The sequence below is a fragment of the Atractosteus spatula genome, chromosome 2 (assembly GCF_055471065.1).
Source record: "Atractosteus spatula isolate fAtrSpa1 chromosome 2, fAtrSpa1.hap1, whole genome shotgun sequence".
Classification (NCBI taxonomy): domain Eukaryota; kingdom Metazoa; phylum Chordata; class Actinopteri; order Semionotiformes; family Lepisosteidae; genus Atractosteus; species Atractosteus spatula.
Window position 1 is genome coordinate 72,637,206 of NC_142707.1, and position 13,939 is coordinate 72,651,144.

The window sequence follows — 13,939 nt, forward strand, 5'->3', positions numbered from 1 at the left end:
TTAACTTTCAAGTTTAGCAGGACCTCGCTCTCGCTCAGAAGCTGATCTGTTAAAAACCACAGGTTGATTCTCAAGTTAAAGTCTTTCAGGGGTCAGCTCAAGAATGTGGGCATGCACAGGTCGTAGGAAATATAGAGACAAGCTGAGAATGAAAGTAGAACTGTAAGTATTGACTCAACCAAGCGCCGGAGAGGAAGTTGTTCACCTTTAGGCAGTGGAAACCCAAACGAGACTCCAGTGAGCAGTGTTAACCCATGTAGCTTTGCACAGATTATGGCTTAGAGAACAGTTGCACCTGGCTGTGGTTAATAAGTCTGTTTCATTTCTTCTCCTAACAACACAAGCTCTTCCACACGGCTCATTTTTCTGAAACTGGGCACACAGGCTTCAGTGAGCTTCTGTTTGTTATATGTGGAGTAAGTCACGATGCGCTATTTACTTCAGTGCTATTGACATGGGCTCTTGTCCAGACCTCGAAAAAGAATGCTAAGCAGTGGAAACAAATGGAAAGTGGAAACCGAAGAACTGGACTGTGGCATTTTTTTTCATGATATTTCTGAATCTGTGAAATTGTGGCGTTAACCTTTACCGTACCTTGCAGGGCATATAGTCAAGACACAGACAGTGGTATGCTGTCCTTAATTAGTGGAAAAATATGTCCAAGGTGTTGTTACTCTAAAAAGCCGTAGCCCCCTGTTTTCACAGCTTTCTGTAGCGTGCATTTCAAATTGCCCGTGCTCTTTTCTGGTGACTAAGCTTTCAGTCTTAGTTTCAACCTCAGTTCAATTTTCTTTTGGATTTAACTCCAGGGTTTTAGGCTGGAAAATTAGATTTTAACCTGAAGTAATTACAGCTTGGAAAGCAGTGTATGAATTTATAACCGCAAAGCTTTTAACTGTATGAGATCTTTTTCTGATAAAAGCAAATCTCAAAAACTTCACTTCAGATCTTTGTTCACTATAAAAATCAAATGGGGCGTTTGCCATAAAATGTTAACATCAGCACGATTATTTTATTTTTCATTTGTGTATAAACAGTTTAGAAAGGTAAATGTCTTGTTTCTGTGGATCACTCCAGAACCACATAGTAGATGTGGTATGTTGGTCTGATTAATTGTTTTGCAGATTGCAGTGCTTTTGACAGATTTTTTATTCACTGATTTTTTGTTTGAAGGGGAACTGCAGCACTATTTTAGAATTGGCATTGATGAGTGCACTTCGAACCACAATGAAAGAAAAAATGTACACGGCGATCTGTAAAAAAAAATTTCCATCACAAAATAGATTAAATGTCCAGGTGTACGCAACAGCATATTCAGTGGTTCAGAATGAGGCTCAAAACGTCTGGTGACATGAAGTGGCCCCTTGACATTGTAAACAGGCAGGCTTGTGAATACATCTTTTTAATCCAATAAAAATCTTGCTTTCAATTTTAAGATGGTTTTGCCAACAAAAGTAACTTGTTAACTCTGCGTGCACGCTGGAAAATGTCTGCTGCCCGACCTGTACTTATTTGCTCTTACATTGCGTTACATTGGTCATTGCAGTGACTAGTGAGCAGGAAGGGCCGCTTCACACCGCAGTTTGCGCGGACTCTCCTGCCGGTGGTGAGACCAGAGATTCGTGACAACATGGTGACTATCCAGTACTTTCACAAAGTTCTTTTTTTCCAAAGCTTTTTTTTGCAAAATGCTTTTTTGTTAAATTTTGCAGTGCTGTCAATTTATTTTGTTAGCGAGATTTAATAACCAGCCTGAGACACTGGGACAGCAGTTCCCCTTTAACTTTTTTGAGGTTTGTACACAAATCCTTTCTGTTCTCCCTGAAATGCTGAAACATTTTCATGAGCATCTTTCTCTCGTCTGTCTTGCCAGACATTTCTGGATGGGCGTGGTGAACAGAAAAGTACACAATTGGCCTCTTGTCAATGCTTTTGTTTGTTGTGGTTTGGAGTGGCTGTACCTTTGGCAGCTGGGCAGTCTTGTCCTATCTTGTTTATATTCCTTAACTGGCTGTGGTCAATTTAAATTACACTTTATGAACTTTTTGGAAGTCTGTGCCATCAGGGAAGCGTTCTGAGCCCAAACAAAAACAGCAGGTCAGGTTTTAGTTTTGTACACACAGAAGTATTGAACAGCACCATTTCATCGCTTGCACATTCGATAGTATTCAGAAGCAGAAGTAGCACACGTTTATATAACGAGATATGCAGGTAGTAGAAAATGAGAAACTCCAATGTAAAGTCACTTAATTAAGTGCTGGGTCACCACATGAAGCCAGTGCAGCCTGTAACAGGGGTGGGCAGCCTGGTTCATACTCTTTTTCCGCTGTTAAATTTGAAGATCGTGACAAGTGCCACGTGTGTACTATTAGCTGATACCAAGGGTTAATCATTTCACATAACTATAGTCTAAAGCGATTCTAACAATGTATTTAATAGCCCAGTAGATCACAAATACTCCCTTAATTAACCAGTTTTAATCTTTTACCTGGCTTTACAGTACGTCGCCAGCAATGTCCTTTGTACGCTGCTGAAAGAGTATCTTATTTTAGCCAGAATATCACTTTTGTTGGCAAAGTCCTCAAACATATCCTCGGCACATTATAAAAAGCTGTTGTTAAAAAAAATCACCGTCTGTTAATGGCGTTTCTTTGTGTGCAGAACATCATGCCGCTGGGTAACTTGCCTTACTGGAACTTTTCTGTCTTTTCTGTAAAATTCCATAGGCTGTCTTTTTTTATATGTTCAGCTCCGTCAGCAGTATCTATACGTGACGATGATTTGTGTTTTGTGTTAAAATGTCTCAAAACACAAGACTAAACCCGATAGTTTCGCAACACGATGTGCAGGTAATCCTTTCTCCTTGTGGCACAAATCCAGAGTTCTCCTTCCTTTCATTTTGAAGCAGTCGAGCTGTCTTTGGCTCTGACATTTTTTCCCCCGAAAGGGTTAACTTGCAGCAATACCAGCCATTCAGCTGAAAGCGTTTTGGCCATACATATAACGCTTACACACACATGTGTAGGGTGTTTTACAGAATATTGCTCAGAGGCTGCCAGTATACCAGTTTATGTCACGGCAGACCCAACCGGTCTAGCTCTGGTCTGTCCGGTTTGCGTGAGGTCTGTGGCCGTGACGTGATCCTCTTCCCTTAGGACTTCAGCCCTGCTGGGATTTACAGCCTCCGGTTCAGTATCAAGTAAGCAGCAGATCAGTTCCCATAAAAAAAAAAACTAAAATTCCAATTTCTATTGATCTGAATTCTTTTTTTTTGGCTGCTTTTTGTGTGCCCTGCAAAATCTCAGTGTCGTGCCACCGGATGCCGACCCCTGGCCTATAGGTACCCTGGAAGAGTCTGCTGGGGACTGGGATTCTGTGCCGTTCCTCTACGAGAAAGTCAGTCGGCTCCTGTCTGGCTGTTGGCGGTCGAAATCGTTGACTTGGATCTCGTTTCAAAACATTCCCAGCTCATAATCTGCGAATGGGGGGGGGGTTATCTTCCTGGAAGACCCTGCCCCTCCTGGGAGGATAGCAATGCTGCACGTTGGGAGTGACGCTGATCACTCAGTACCATCTTGTAGCCTTGAGCATTGACTTTGCCTTCTGAGGGGATAAGTGCACCCAGACCTTGCTGGGAGAATGTGCCCCACACCATTACAGGACCTCCAGACCACTTCACTTGTGGATTAAGCACTCAGGGCTGTACAGTTCTTTAAGATGGCATTACAGGTGCATTCATCTGCTTGTTGAGAGCGGTGGGGAAGGATGATTTATCGTCTCGTATCACATTTTTACACTGCTCTGCACTTACACTGCTCCTTGTGTTCTTTGCACCACTGGACTCGCGAAAGTGCTTTGCCGGGTGTGGTGAGTGATCTGTGACCTCAGGCCGGCTAAGATACCCTGCTCTGTGGAGTTCTCAGCGGACTGTGTTTGATAACGCTGGCTGGTCGTGCCCCAGACTGAAGTTGGCAGTCAGCTGGTCTGCTGTTGGTCACCTGGTTTGCCTTGCAGTTTGAATGAATGCAGGGTAATTACGATCCTAGAGTATGAGCTTCTGTGTCTTTCCCTCCGAGATTCATGCCAGCGTCACCTTAGGCATGTTGCTCGTGTAACATCTAGGAACTGAGCCTCCTGCTAAGCACCCCAACAGTTGCCCCTGTTTGACAGGCACTGAGGTCTCTTCTTGTAGGCATGCTAGTCCCCAAGCATGCTGGGATGTTTGCTTAATTTATGCATAACAGGCCCTCGCTTTCAGTGTACCGTGTCCTTCATGTGCACAGGTGTTGCCTTTTTTTTTGTCCCCTACCTGAACAAACAGATGCATATGGTTCCAGACCTATAATTTTTAGCTGACTTTCTCATTTGTTTTTCTGCATACCTCAGTAGTACATTCACCTACAGTACGTTTGCTTTGGCTACAGATCGCAAGGCCGCTGTGCCCTCAAACTGTTCAGAGTTTTTCAATGGCCATCTGGTGGGGTTTTTTTTGCATTTCCATAACTTCACGATTGAGGAATAGAAACGATTAGTTCTTCTTAAGGACTTCCGGCTCGCCTTTGCTCTGGTCCCGTGTTGGTTTCCGTGCCACTGATCCGTGGAAACTTTGCCTTGCCTTCGGAGCTGGCAGATGGAGAGGGGCCTCACTGCGGCAGTTTCTCCAAGCGGCGCTTTCAGGGTCTCGGAGTCGCCCTGGATGAAATGAATGGCGCTTCGGAAAATTAACTTCCACCAGAAAACGGAGCGCCACAAGTGCAGCGCCTTCAAAACCGGCGCTGTGTGGTAGCCCTTTGTTCAGAGTGAGGATAGTTTGGCAGTCAGTCACTTTCTCCTGTCCACCTGTCAGTGCCAGTCTGCTGCACAATGTGGGGTCCTGCCCAGTTTCGCTACTGTACAGCATTGTCACAGTCTCCCATCCAGTTCTGATCTTTGAAAAGTTCTGTTCAGATCAGCCCCGGTTTGTCCTGACGAGTCCTTTGCTTGATTCCAATTAGTACAGAATTCTTACAGTAGTAGCAAGCACTCTCTGCGTAGAGCAGGCAGGAATTGGCTCGTTTCATTCACTCACAGCTTAAGTATAAGCTTAACGTACCCAAAAAGCAGCTTTGAATGCAGGAACGCAAACCTCTTGCTAGGTGTGTGTTAACAGATCTTTTAAATAACAAGTAGGGCCTGCTTTGAAAGCATATGGGTCTTTATGAATCTGGTTCCTCTGCGCTGTTCTATCGAAAAGCTTTGTATAATGTTAGTGTTGCAAAAGTTATGAATTAGTGACTCATATGTTCAGTATTTATATTGGGGAACATGTATTGCTGCAACACGACTACCACTTTGTGTTATATGTTGTGATTGTAATTTGACAAGCTTGATTACCATTGAAGAGTTTTCAGTGGCTTTGCAGTTGGGAATATCTCTAGCAGCTGTATAGAGAATTTTCTTGTATGAATGTGTATATTCTTACTGTGAAAGATTAGGATGACTTTCTAAGAAAAATTTCAGTGTGTCACAAGGTGACAATTTGGCAATGTATCGCTGAGATCAGATTCACATTCTACAAGCAGAACAGTTGTGGAGGGGCTAGATTCATGACATACATTTAAAGCGCATTATAGCTTCCATAAAATGTGTTTAACAATGCTAATTAAAATTAAAGGGAATTTAAAATATCCGGAAATCTGTCGGGTTACTCATCTGGAAAATGGAATGTGCTGTTAAAAATGGATAGGCCTGGTCCTGAATCAGGTTTGTTACCGTTAGCTGTTCTGCTAATTCTTACTTTGTGGTGGACCTTAAACATAGGCCACTGTTCCTGTGTGTTAACCAGAAGAAAAGCATGAGACCGTTTCTCCTGTGAGCTGCAGAAGCACAGACAAGATGCCCTTGTTGATGCAGCAGCAGGTGATACTGAATTTGTTTTGGTTCACCCCAAAGACATGAATGATCTGAAATAGATTGCTTAGTGTGGAGGAGACCTATAACTTCTTCATCCATCTGAGTCTAGAACTACGTAAATTGCTGCAGTTGTTCCTCATTCTTGTTTATTACTGGATGTCTGTGGGCCACTCTGCGATACAGAGCTAGCACTCATGTTTGTTGCTGATGTCCCTGTGGAATGGACAAACCGCATAGTCGATACTACACTGGGGTCTTGGAATAGTTTCTTGCAGCTGAAAGAAACTCCCACTTCTTTCCAGTCATTCTTCAAGTAATGGATAAGCCAGAACACACTGACCATCAGGCCTTCCCTTTATTAGAGACGCGATGTTCTCTTGTAAAGATGACCAGTTGTTTCTATAAGTTTAAAGTGGCAGCTCTGGTATTTTAATTGCTGACAGCACATTAGGGGTGAGATATCCATATCTCTCCGTTGTGCTTTTACAATGTGATAAAGAGTTTGAGGTGTGTGGCATCATCCAAGCATCGCCATCATCTTGAGTTAAAGTTGTGTGTGTCCAATATGACCAGTCTGGTATGATAGGACGGGGATCTTTAGTTTTGATCATTTGTGGATTTCCATTTCTTTATAACACCCTGTACGTCAGCTTCGTGACAGCTGAAATAAGAACGCCTGCAGACACATCAGGGCGTCTCTAGGTCGCAGGTTCTCTGGCCACCAGAAGACCTTTGTCCAGATGCTGCCCTAGTGGGGTGGTAGGGCTGGCCCTACATGCGGTCTTCCTGCCTGCAGCTGGCCAGCGAAGGTTCGGCTCGCTTACAGTCGCTCAGGTTTCAAACCTTAACATTTGAAAACAATTCTAACTTGAGACTCGAACAGCTTTGCACTGTTAAATATTCATCTAGCCGTGGAAAAGAACATGGTGTTGTGTGCAGTACAATGCAAGCTGGTGTAGTGCTTCAGGAGCCAGAAAAGTTGGGGGAGAAAACCTGTAAATTAGGGAGGAAAACTTTTTTTTTTGGCCTTTGGAGCCTTAAGTCTACCTTTTGGTTTTGCGTTTGTTTTACAGTTTTGCTCTCACGCTTCCATGTGGCTTTTCTCGCTGTTTTCGGTTGCACAGGGGCGATTACACTGCTTCAGTGAAGATTAGTTCATTGATATTTAATTGCCTTCGCACAGTAACTGTTTTGTTATGAAAATTGTTCGCCCTCGGACCTGCATTTAGTTTTACTGGCATTATTTCCATTGAACTGGAGCCAACAGATCAATTGAAGCTTTGTTATGTGTCATGTACTGTAGGAATTAGTTTCTGGGCTGAACACCAGTCAAGTTCTGTGGGTTTAAAAAACCCTGACAGATTGGAAAATGTTATAACCAACTGTCTAAAAAATGTTGTAAATTCACCCTCCAGTTTATTCCCTCCCAATCAGTCTTCATGTCGTGAAATGTTTTTCTTCATCTTGGTTAAATGACAGGAACTTTCACAGTAATTATGAAGTCTAGAGTTTTGGTTTATTTTTATTGAATTTATAACATCCTGGAAGACTCCTAAAGTGTTGAAGTCGGTTCTTTTTAAAGAGCAGCGTGCGTCCATATGATTAGCGTGTGGAATACTGAAACATTAGCATGTGTTTGCGGAGTCAGAAATTGAATTTATGAAGAGTACAAACCCAAAATATTGTGTATGTGGATGCCTGGTGCCTTTTGTAGTAGGATAGATGGCACTTGCCTTTTTTTACTTCGTTACACGAAGTATAAAGGCAGTACCTGTGTTGGTGAACTTCTACCGCTGCACCAACGGGATCACTGTGTGGTACGGCAACACCTCTTCTCTCTCTCGAGAGAGAGGCACTGCAGAGAATGGTCAATATGACCCAGAAGATCATCGGCTGTGGTCTCACCGAGATTAAACAGCTCTATGTGGACCGCTGCCGTGGTCGAATTCTGGCCATCACAGAGGACAGTCACCACCCCGGGCATGAGCTCTTCACCCCACTGCCCTCAGGCAAGAGAAACAAGAGCACACGGACACTCACCACCAGATTCCTCAATAGCTTCTACCCACAAGCAGTGGGATTGGTGAACACATTTAGCCATGCCCCTCGGACCACACCTACACCATCACCATCTACCTCATTATGATTTCTTATTTATTTATTGCACATCCCCAGTCATTGTTTACACGTCTGTATTGTTTCCATTCAAACTGTTTACTTGTTTACTTGTACATTGTCTGCTGTTTGTCTGTCTATTGTCTTGATGCACTGTCTGCACTTTGTGTTTTTACACTTGTTTTAACAATCGAGAGACTTTCTGTAAGTAAGAATTCCATTGGACCCGTACATGTACTGGTTACATACGGCAATAAAGCTCGAGTTCAAAGTTCGCCGTTGCGTTTCTTGAAGGCCCCTGGTTTTCTCTGGGTTTCCCCTATGGTCTGGGCCTGCGTGGTGCCATGGGGCGGCTTGCTGCTGTTTCCCAGGCTGTGCTCTGCCTCCGAGATCAGGTTGCTCTGTGCAGCTCAGTGGGTGTCCTTTCTCCTTCTCTCTGTGCCCCGTGGGTGGCGTTGCTGTGAGTGAGAGGAGGAGTAAAAGATCCAGTTCCTAACCGGGTGGGTGTACAGTACCAGCGGTGACTTTCAGTGAAAATATGACGTGCTCCCAGTGCGGTCATGGGTTACACGCCATGCATACATCTCGGGGACAGAATTAAAAACAGATCTTTACCAGGTTTACAGTGTTTAACCCAGAATATAATGTCACCTTGATGTTTCCACTTTCCCTTTTTTAATCTCGTTTCAAGGCTGGAAAGTCCCTGGTCATGTTTTGGGCACGTGAATTGTGACGAGCAGAAACTGAATCATATATTCCTTTCTCTGTTTAGACTTGGAAGTATTTTCTAAGACGAGGGATTCTTTTCAAAGATGCAGGTGTAAAGTACCTCGCTTTAATGTACTTTAATTACGCTCATTAGCAAATGATCTATGTGGATGTTGCCGTATTATAGTGTTAATTTTTTCTTGGTTGTATTTAGACGGGTTTCTCTGCATATAATTTAACTTTTTTTTTTAACATTCGTAACACTTGCTTAGTGATAATATTCTCATTATGTACAAAGCAAGAAAAATTAATGAGTCAAGTCACTGTTTCACAAGCTTGCACCACAGACGGCATAATTTGTGGTCTATTAGAATAGTTTGAGTTGGCAAAATCTTGGTTTAGAACGTGTTGTATTCCACGTTACCTGTTTCTTGTTCTTCCGGACAGACCTTTTACATTAAAAACATTTACATTGGGGGAAAAAAAAAACATTGTTTAGTGTGAATCGGTGGAAAGCTTTGAGGTGCCGTGCTGTTCCAATCCCTCATCTTCTGAGATTTTCATCGTGTGAAAGAACAGGCTGCCCCCTTTTTTTTGTTAGTTTTTCGCCTGTTCCTGCAGATGTGTTCTTTATCAGCACGAAAGTGGCCCAGTACCCGTGTGCTGCTTAGCGTGAGCTCTGTCCCCAATTCAGTTTGCTGGGTGGAACAAAGCTGAGAAGTGGGTTACGGACGTGTGGCGGCTGTTTCAGCAGCGCTAGGGCGAGCATGGCTGTCCTCCAGAGACCCAGATAAGGCGCGCCGGTCAGAGCAGCTGAAAGCTTGGCTCCCAGCCAGACTCCTGCGAGAGGACTTGAACTCGCACCTCCCACAGCCTCAGCATTTTAAAGCTTTCTGCGTTACAAATTAAAAAAAAAAAGCCCCTTCTCTGAGAAAGTGTTTTTGGACTCGGCGCTGTTGAAAAGCGCTGGAAGTGGACGCCAGTTACTGGTGTGGCAATCGGGGTCTCTCCCGCCCCCAGTCGATCTCCGTGCTGCTCTGGAGACAGCACTGCGTGGAGATCTGACAGAGCAGCCTGACCTCCGTGTCTGGCGCTCTGGTCTTTCATCCTGAGGTTGCAATACACCGATTTTAAAATCCAAGACCTCTGTTGCCAGGAAGGCTTGGAAATTTTAGCGCCTTCATCATTTTTTGTTGTTGAAGGAACAGCAGTTTACTCCAGGTGAACAGGTAGACTCAGTTTATCGTTATGCAATCTTGAACTCCACAGCGCTCTCTTTTCAGATGTATGTGTGGATTTTCATTAAGAAAGTGAGTTTTGCCTTACGATCTTTCCAAATATAACCATTATGAATCTGGAGTTCAATGAAGGAAATAATAAATGTTCATTTTTGAAGTATATCCTTCCTTGTTAAGAGAGACCTTCCTCCTTCTTCATTAATCTCTTTGTTCTGTGACCTTTTAAAGTCCTTACTGCCCAGGTGTGTTATTCACATTTGTTTGGTAGCAGACAGCCATCGTGGTGTCTGAGCCAAGATGGTTGCCAGACACAGAAGTATCCCCAGAAGAAGGATTACAGGAGCACGTTCCAGTCCGGGACATGCACCGTCTCACAGTGTGCCTCTAGACGCCAGTAGCGCTCTGCCAAAGTGCCTGTACAACAGAAATCACACGCGCCATCGCAGCTGAGCTTCTGCTTCTTGGTCTTGAGAAGCCGCAGTGCAGCGGGTTGTTCAGGACTCCCTTCAGTCACCAGTCTGCCACGGCGATTGTGTCGAGCGTGGAGGAATGAGTACCTTCTGGGTGACCTATACCACCTGCTGGCCACCCGCTGTTTCCCGCAGGTCCCGCAGAGCTGTTCGCTGCGAGCGGGGCCGCTGCTGCCTGCAGCCCTTCGTCGGGCAGCCGCGGTGAGGTGGAGCCGAGCTCTCGCCCGGCCCTTCGTCAGGCAGCCGCGGTGAGGTGGAGCCGAGCTCTCGCCCGGCCCTTCGTCAGGCAGCCGCGGTGAGGTGGAGCCGAGCTCTCGCCCGGCCCTTCGTCAGGCAGCCGCGGTGAGGTGGAGCCGAGCTCTCGCCCAGCGCTTGGTCAGGCAGCCGCGGTGAGGTGGAGCCGAGCTCTCGCCCGGCCCTTCGTCAGGCAGCCGCGGTGAGGTGGAGCCGAGCTCTCGCCCAGCGCTTGGTCAGGCAGCCGCGGTGAGGTGGAGCCGAGCTCTCGCCCGGCCCTTCGTCAGGCAGCCGCGGTGAGGTGGAGCCGAGCTCTCGCCCGGCCCTTCGTCAGGCAGCCGCGGTGAGGTGGAGCCGAGCTCTCGCCCGGCCCTTCGTCAGGCAGCCGCGGTGAGGTGGAGCCGAGCTCTCGCCCGGCCCTTCGTCAGGCAGCCGCGGTGAGGTGGAGCCGAGCTCTCGCCCGGCCCTTCGTCAGGCAGCCGCGGTGAGGTGGAGCCGAGCTCTCGCCCGGCCCTTCGTCAGGCAGCCGCGGTGAGGTGGAGCCGAGCTCTCGCCCAGCGCTTGGTCAGGCAGCCGCGGTGAGGTGGAGCCGAGCTCTCGCCCGGCGCTTGGTCAGGCAGCCGCGGTGAGGTGGAGCCGAGCTCTCGCCCGGCCCTTCGTCAGGCAGCCGCGGTGAGGTGGAGCCGAGCTCTCGCCCAGCGCTTGGTCAGGCAGCCGCGGTGAGGTGGAGCCGAGCTCTCGCCCAGCGCTTGGTCAGGCAGCCGCGGTGAGGTGGAGCCGAGCTCTCGCCCGGCCCTTCGTCAGGCAGCCGCGGTGAGGTGGAGCCGAGCTCTCGCCCAGCGCTTGGTCAGGCAGCCGCGGTGAGGTGGAGCCGAGCTCTCGCCCGGCCCTTCGTCAGGCAGCCGCGGTGAGGTGGAGCCGAGCTCTCGCCCGGCCCTTCGTCAGGCAGCCGCGGTGAGGTGGAGCCGAGCTCTCGCCCGGCCCTTCGTCAGGCAGCCGCGGTGAGGTGGAGCCGAGCTCTCGCCCAGCGCTTGGTCAGGCAGCCGCGGTGAGGTGGAGCCGAGCTCTCGCCCGGCCCTTCGTCAGGATCCGCTTGGCTAAATGGAGGAGGGCTTGAACTTGAACTTTATCGCCATATGTAACCGGTACATGTACTGGTACAATGGAATTCTTACTGACGGGAAGTCTCTCGATGTTAGGCGTAGGCGTCGTCGGACTGCAGCGTGGCCCGCCTGTACGGGCTCTGGCCCTCGCAGCAGTGAGGGTGGGGGATGAGCTGACATGGCCGCCCCTGCTGCCCTGCTGCCTCTTGCACTGATCGCAGCTCCAAGCGTGGCGCGCCGGGCCGTAGCCGTTCTCCTTCCCTTCCCGTCGCCTTCCTCACCCCGATGCCTGAAGACGCATCGACCGCACTTTCTCCCGGTGCTGGTTAACCCATGAACGGAGTGGAGAAGCTGCATTCCTCACTGATAAGAACTGCATCTGATCCTAAAAGAATAGGTGACTTAGTGACGTGGATTACGATCATTGTGGTCTGATATTAGCTTTATGAAGTGGTCTGCGAGCTGGCTTTACTGAACTCTTTGATTTTTTTGATTGCTTTTTTTTCCTAGGGTTGTCCTATTCTAAGATGCCTGTAATTTGTATAAATAGCTCTCGGTCTGATTAAAGCAACACTGCGACTGGAAATTTACCAAGATCCATTACAAATGAGTGGTTGTTTTCAGGCCCAATCACCAGAGTAGAAAATTCATGTGAAAACCCCATTTATTCTGTCTACAAGGTTGATCGTTATAAAATGAAAAAATTCTTAATTCAGATTTATTACTTTTTTAATTTAGAATAATCTCCACGGGATGTAGATGTAGGAACGTGGACCCCCTGAGTTTAATTTTCCCTTTGTGACGCTTTGTGCTCAGAGGTCTGTTGTACCTGTGTGGAAAACAGCTGTTGAACATCCTTAAGCGTTCTGTGGCAGTATGTTGCAATGGGCTGTATAACACGCAGAACCTGATTGAAGATTGACTTTGTTTGCCATAATATTACTCGTATGTAAATGTTTATTGTAAACGTTCTTCTTGTTGTGAATGCAACTACAAGCACGTTACATTTTGTTGTACAATATTTTGGTTTAATTGTACCCTAACAATCATCATAAGCCGGTGTTTTCTTAACGTTCTGAGGCAGTCGGTTTTACAATTTTTCAAAATCGTATTACTGTTTGACAAGACGCCTTCATTTTTTACAGAAAATGTATTCATTTTGCTGAATGTTTAAATAAAATCTGTTACTCTGTATGAGCTAGTGTTTCGGAATTATTAATTTCGTGACATTATTTTAAATGCAACAATTATTTTTTTATTAAGGCTAGTTAATTGTTTTACCTTTTTTCCATATTTCGAGAGAATAATCTCTAACCGGAACAAGCAGAATTCTGTTGGTGGATGGATGTTATATGAAAGAATTTGTCGAGACCCTTTCCCCTCTTGTCAGGAGGAGGCGAGACCCCTGCTGTGCTGGTTTCCCAGGGCACGTATCGAGAAGGGCCTGGCTGTGCGTCCGTGGGACTCAAGAGTGCTCTCTGAAGGACGCTGACGTGACTCTTTCCTTAAGGGGTTGTGCCCTCATCGTGGTGCCTCCTGATGTCACGCAAGTGGTATGATGTTAAGCTGCCCGGATGTAGAATGCCCTCATGCTGAATTTTATATCCTCTCTGCTTAGCTAGTCTAGCTTCCCACTGAGCTGTTCTCCAGCAGATGCAGTTTTTAACAGTCTTGTTTACTATAAGTTTTCACCTTGAGAGGACGTTGTTTTATTCTGTTTAAATATGCTGCAGTGTTGTCTCGGGTTATGCACGGAGATCATGGTGATGAATGGCAATATGGTTCTTAGGCAGCCTAACTCGTACAGGTTTTAATCAGCCCTTAAAGACTGATCCTTAGCAAAAGCGATGGTATATTGCACTTTAACTTAATGTGTCATTGGTTGAAAGCATTTTAAATAAATTGCGCCCTTCAGACTGTTGAACACAAAGTCTAGTCGATTGGCAAGACACATTTCCAGCACGAGAGAGAAGCATTTTGTGGTATTTCCTTTCAAGGCGATCAGTAATATAGCTTTCTTTTCAGAAGTTTTTTTTTTTTTAATGTAAGCATCAAGTTCTTGGCAGAAATAACACACGACGATTAGTGGTTTAGGTTAATGTTTTTCTTGTTGGAGTTTCTATTTTAAGTGCAGTTTGTGGTTTCAGCATACAGGCCTAACGCCTTGGTGGGGTCTCGG

At 46.3% G+C, this 13,939-nt stretch overlaps 1 protein-coding gene across 3 annotated transcripts in view; it reads left to right on the forward strand.

The window, feature by feature from the left end:
• Positions 1–13,939, forward strand: part of tab2 (TGF-beta activated kinase 1 (MAP3K7) binding protein 2) — a 58,722-nt gene that overhangs the window by 14,055 nt on the left and 30,728 nt on the right. The window contains exon 2 of one of the 3 annotated variants that reach the window (XM_088908802.1): positions 13,151–13,313. The exons of the other annotated variants lie outside the window; for them this stretch is intronic. The gene's annotated coding sequence lies outside the window, so the exon portion shown is untranslated. The remainder of the gene's footprint in view (positions 1–13,150; positions 13,314–13,939) is intronic. 3 annotated transcript variants of the gene reach the window in all.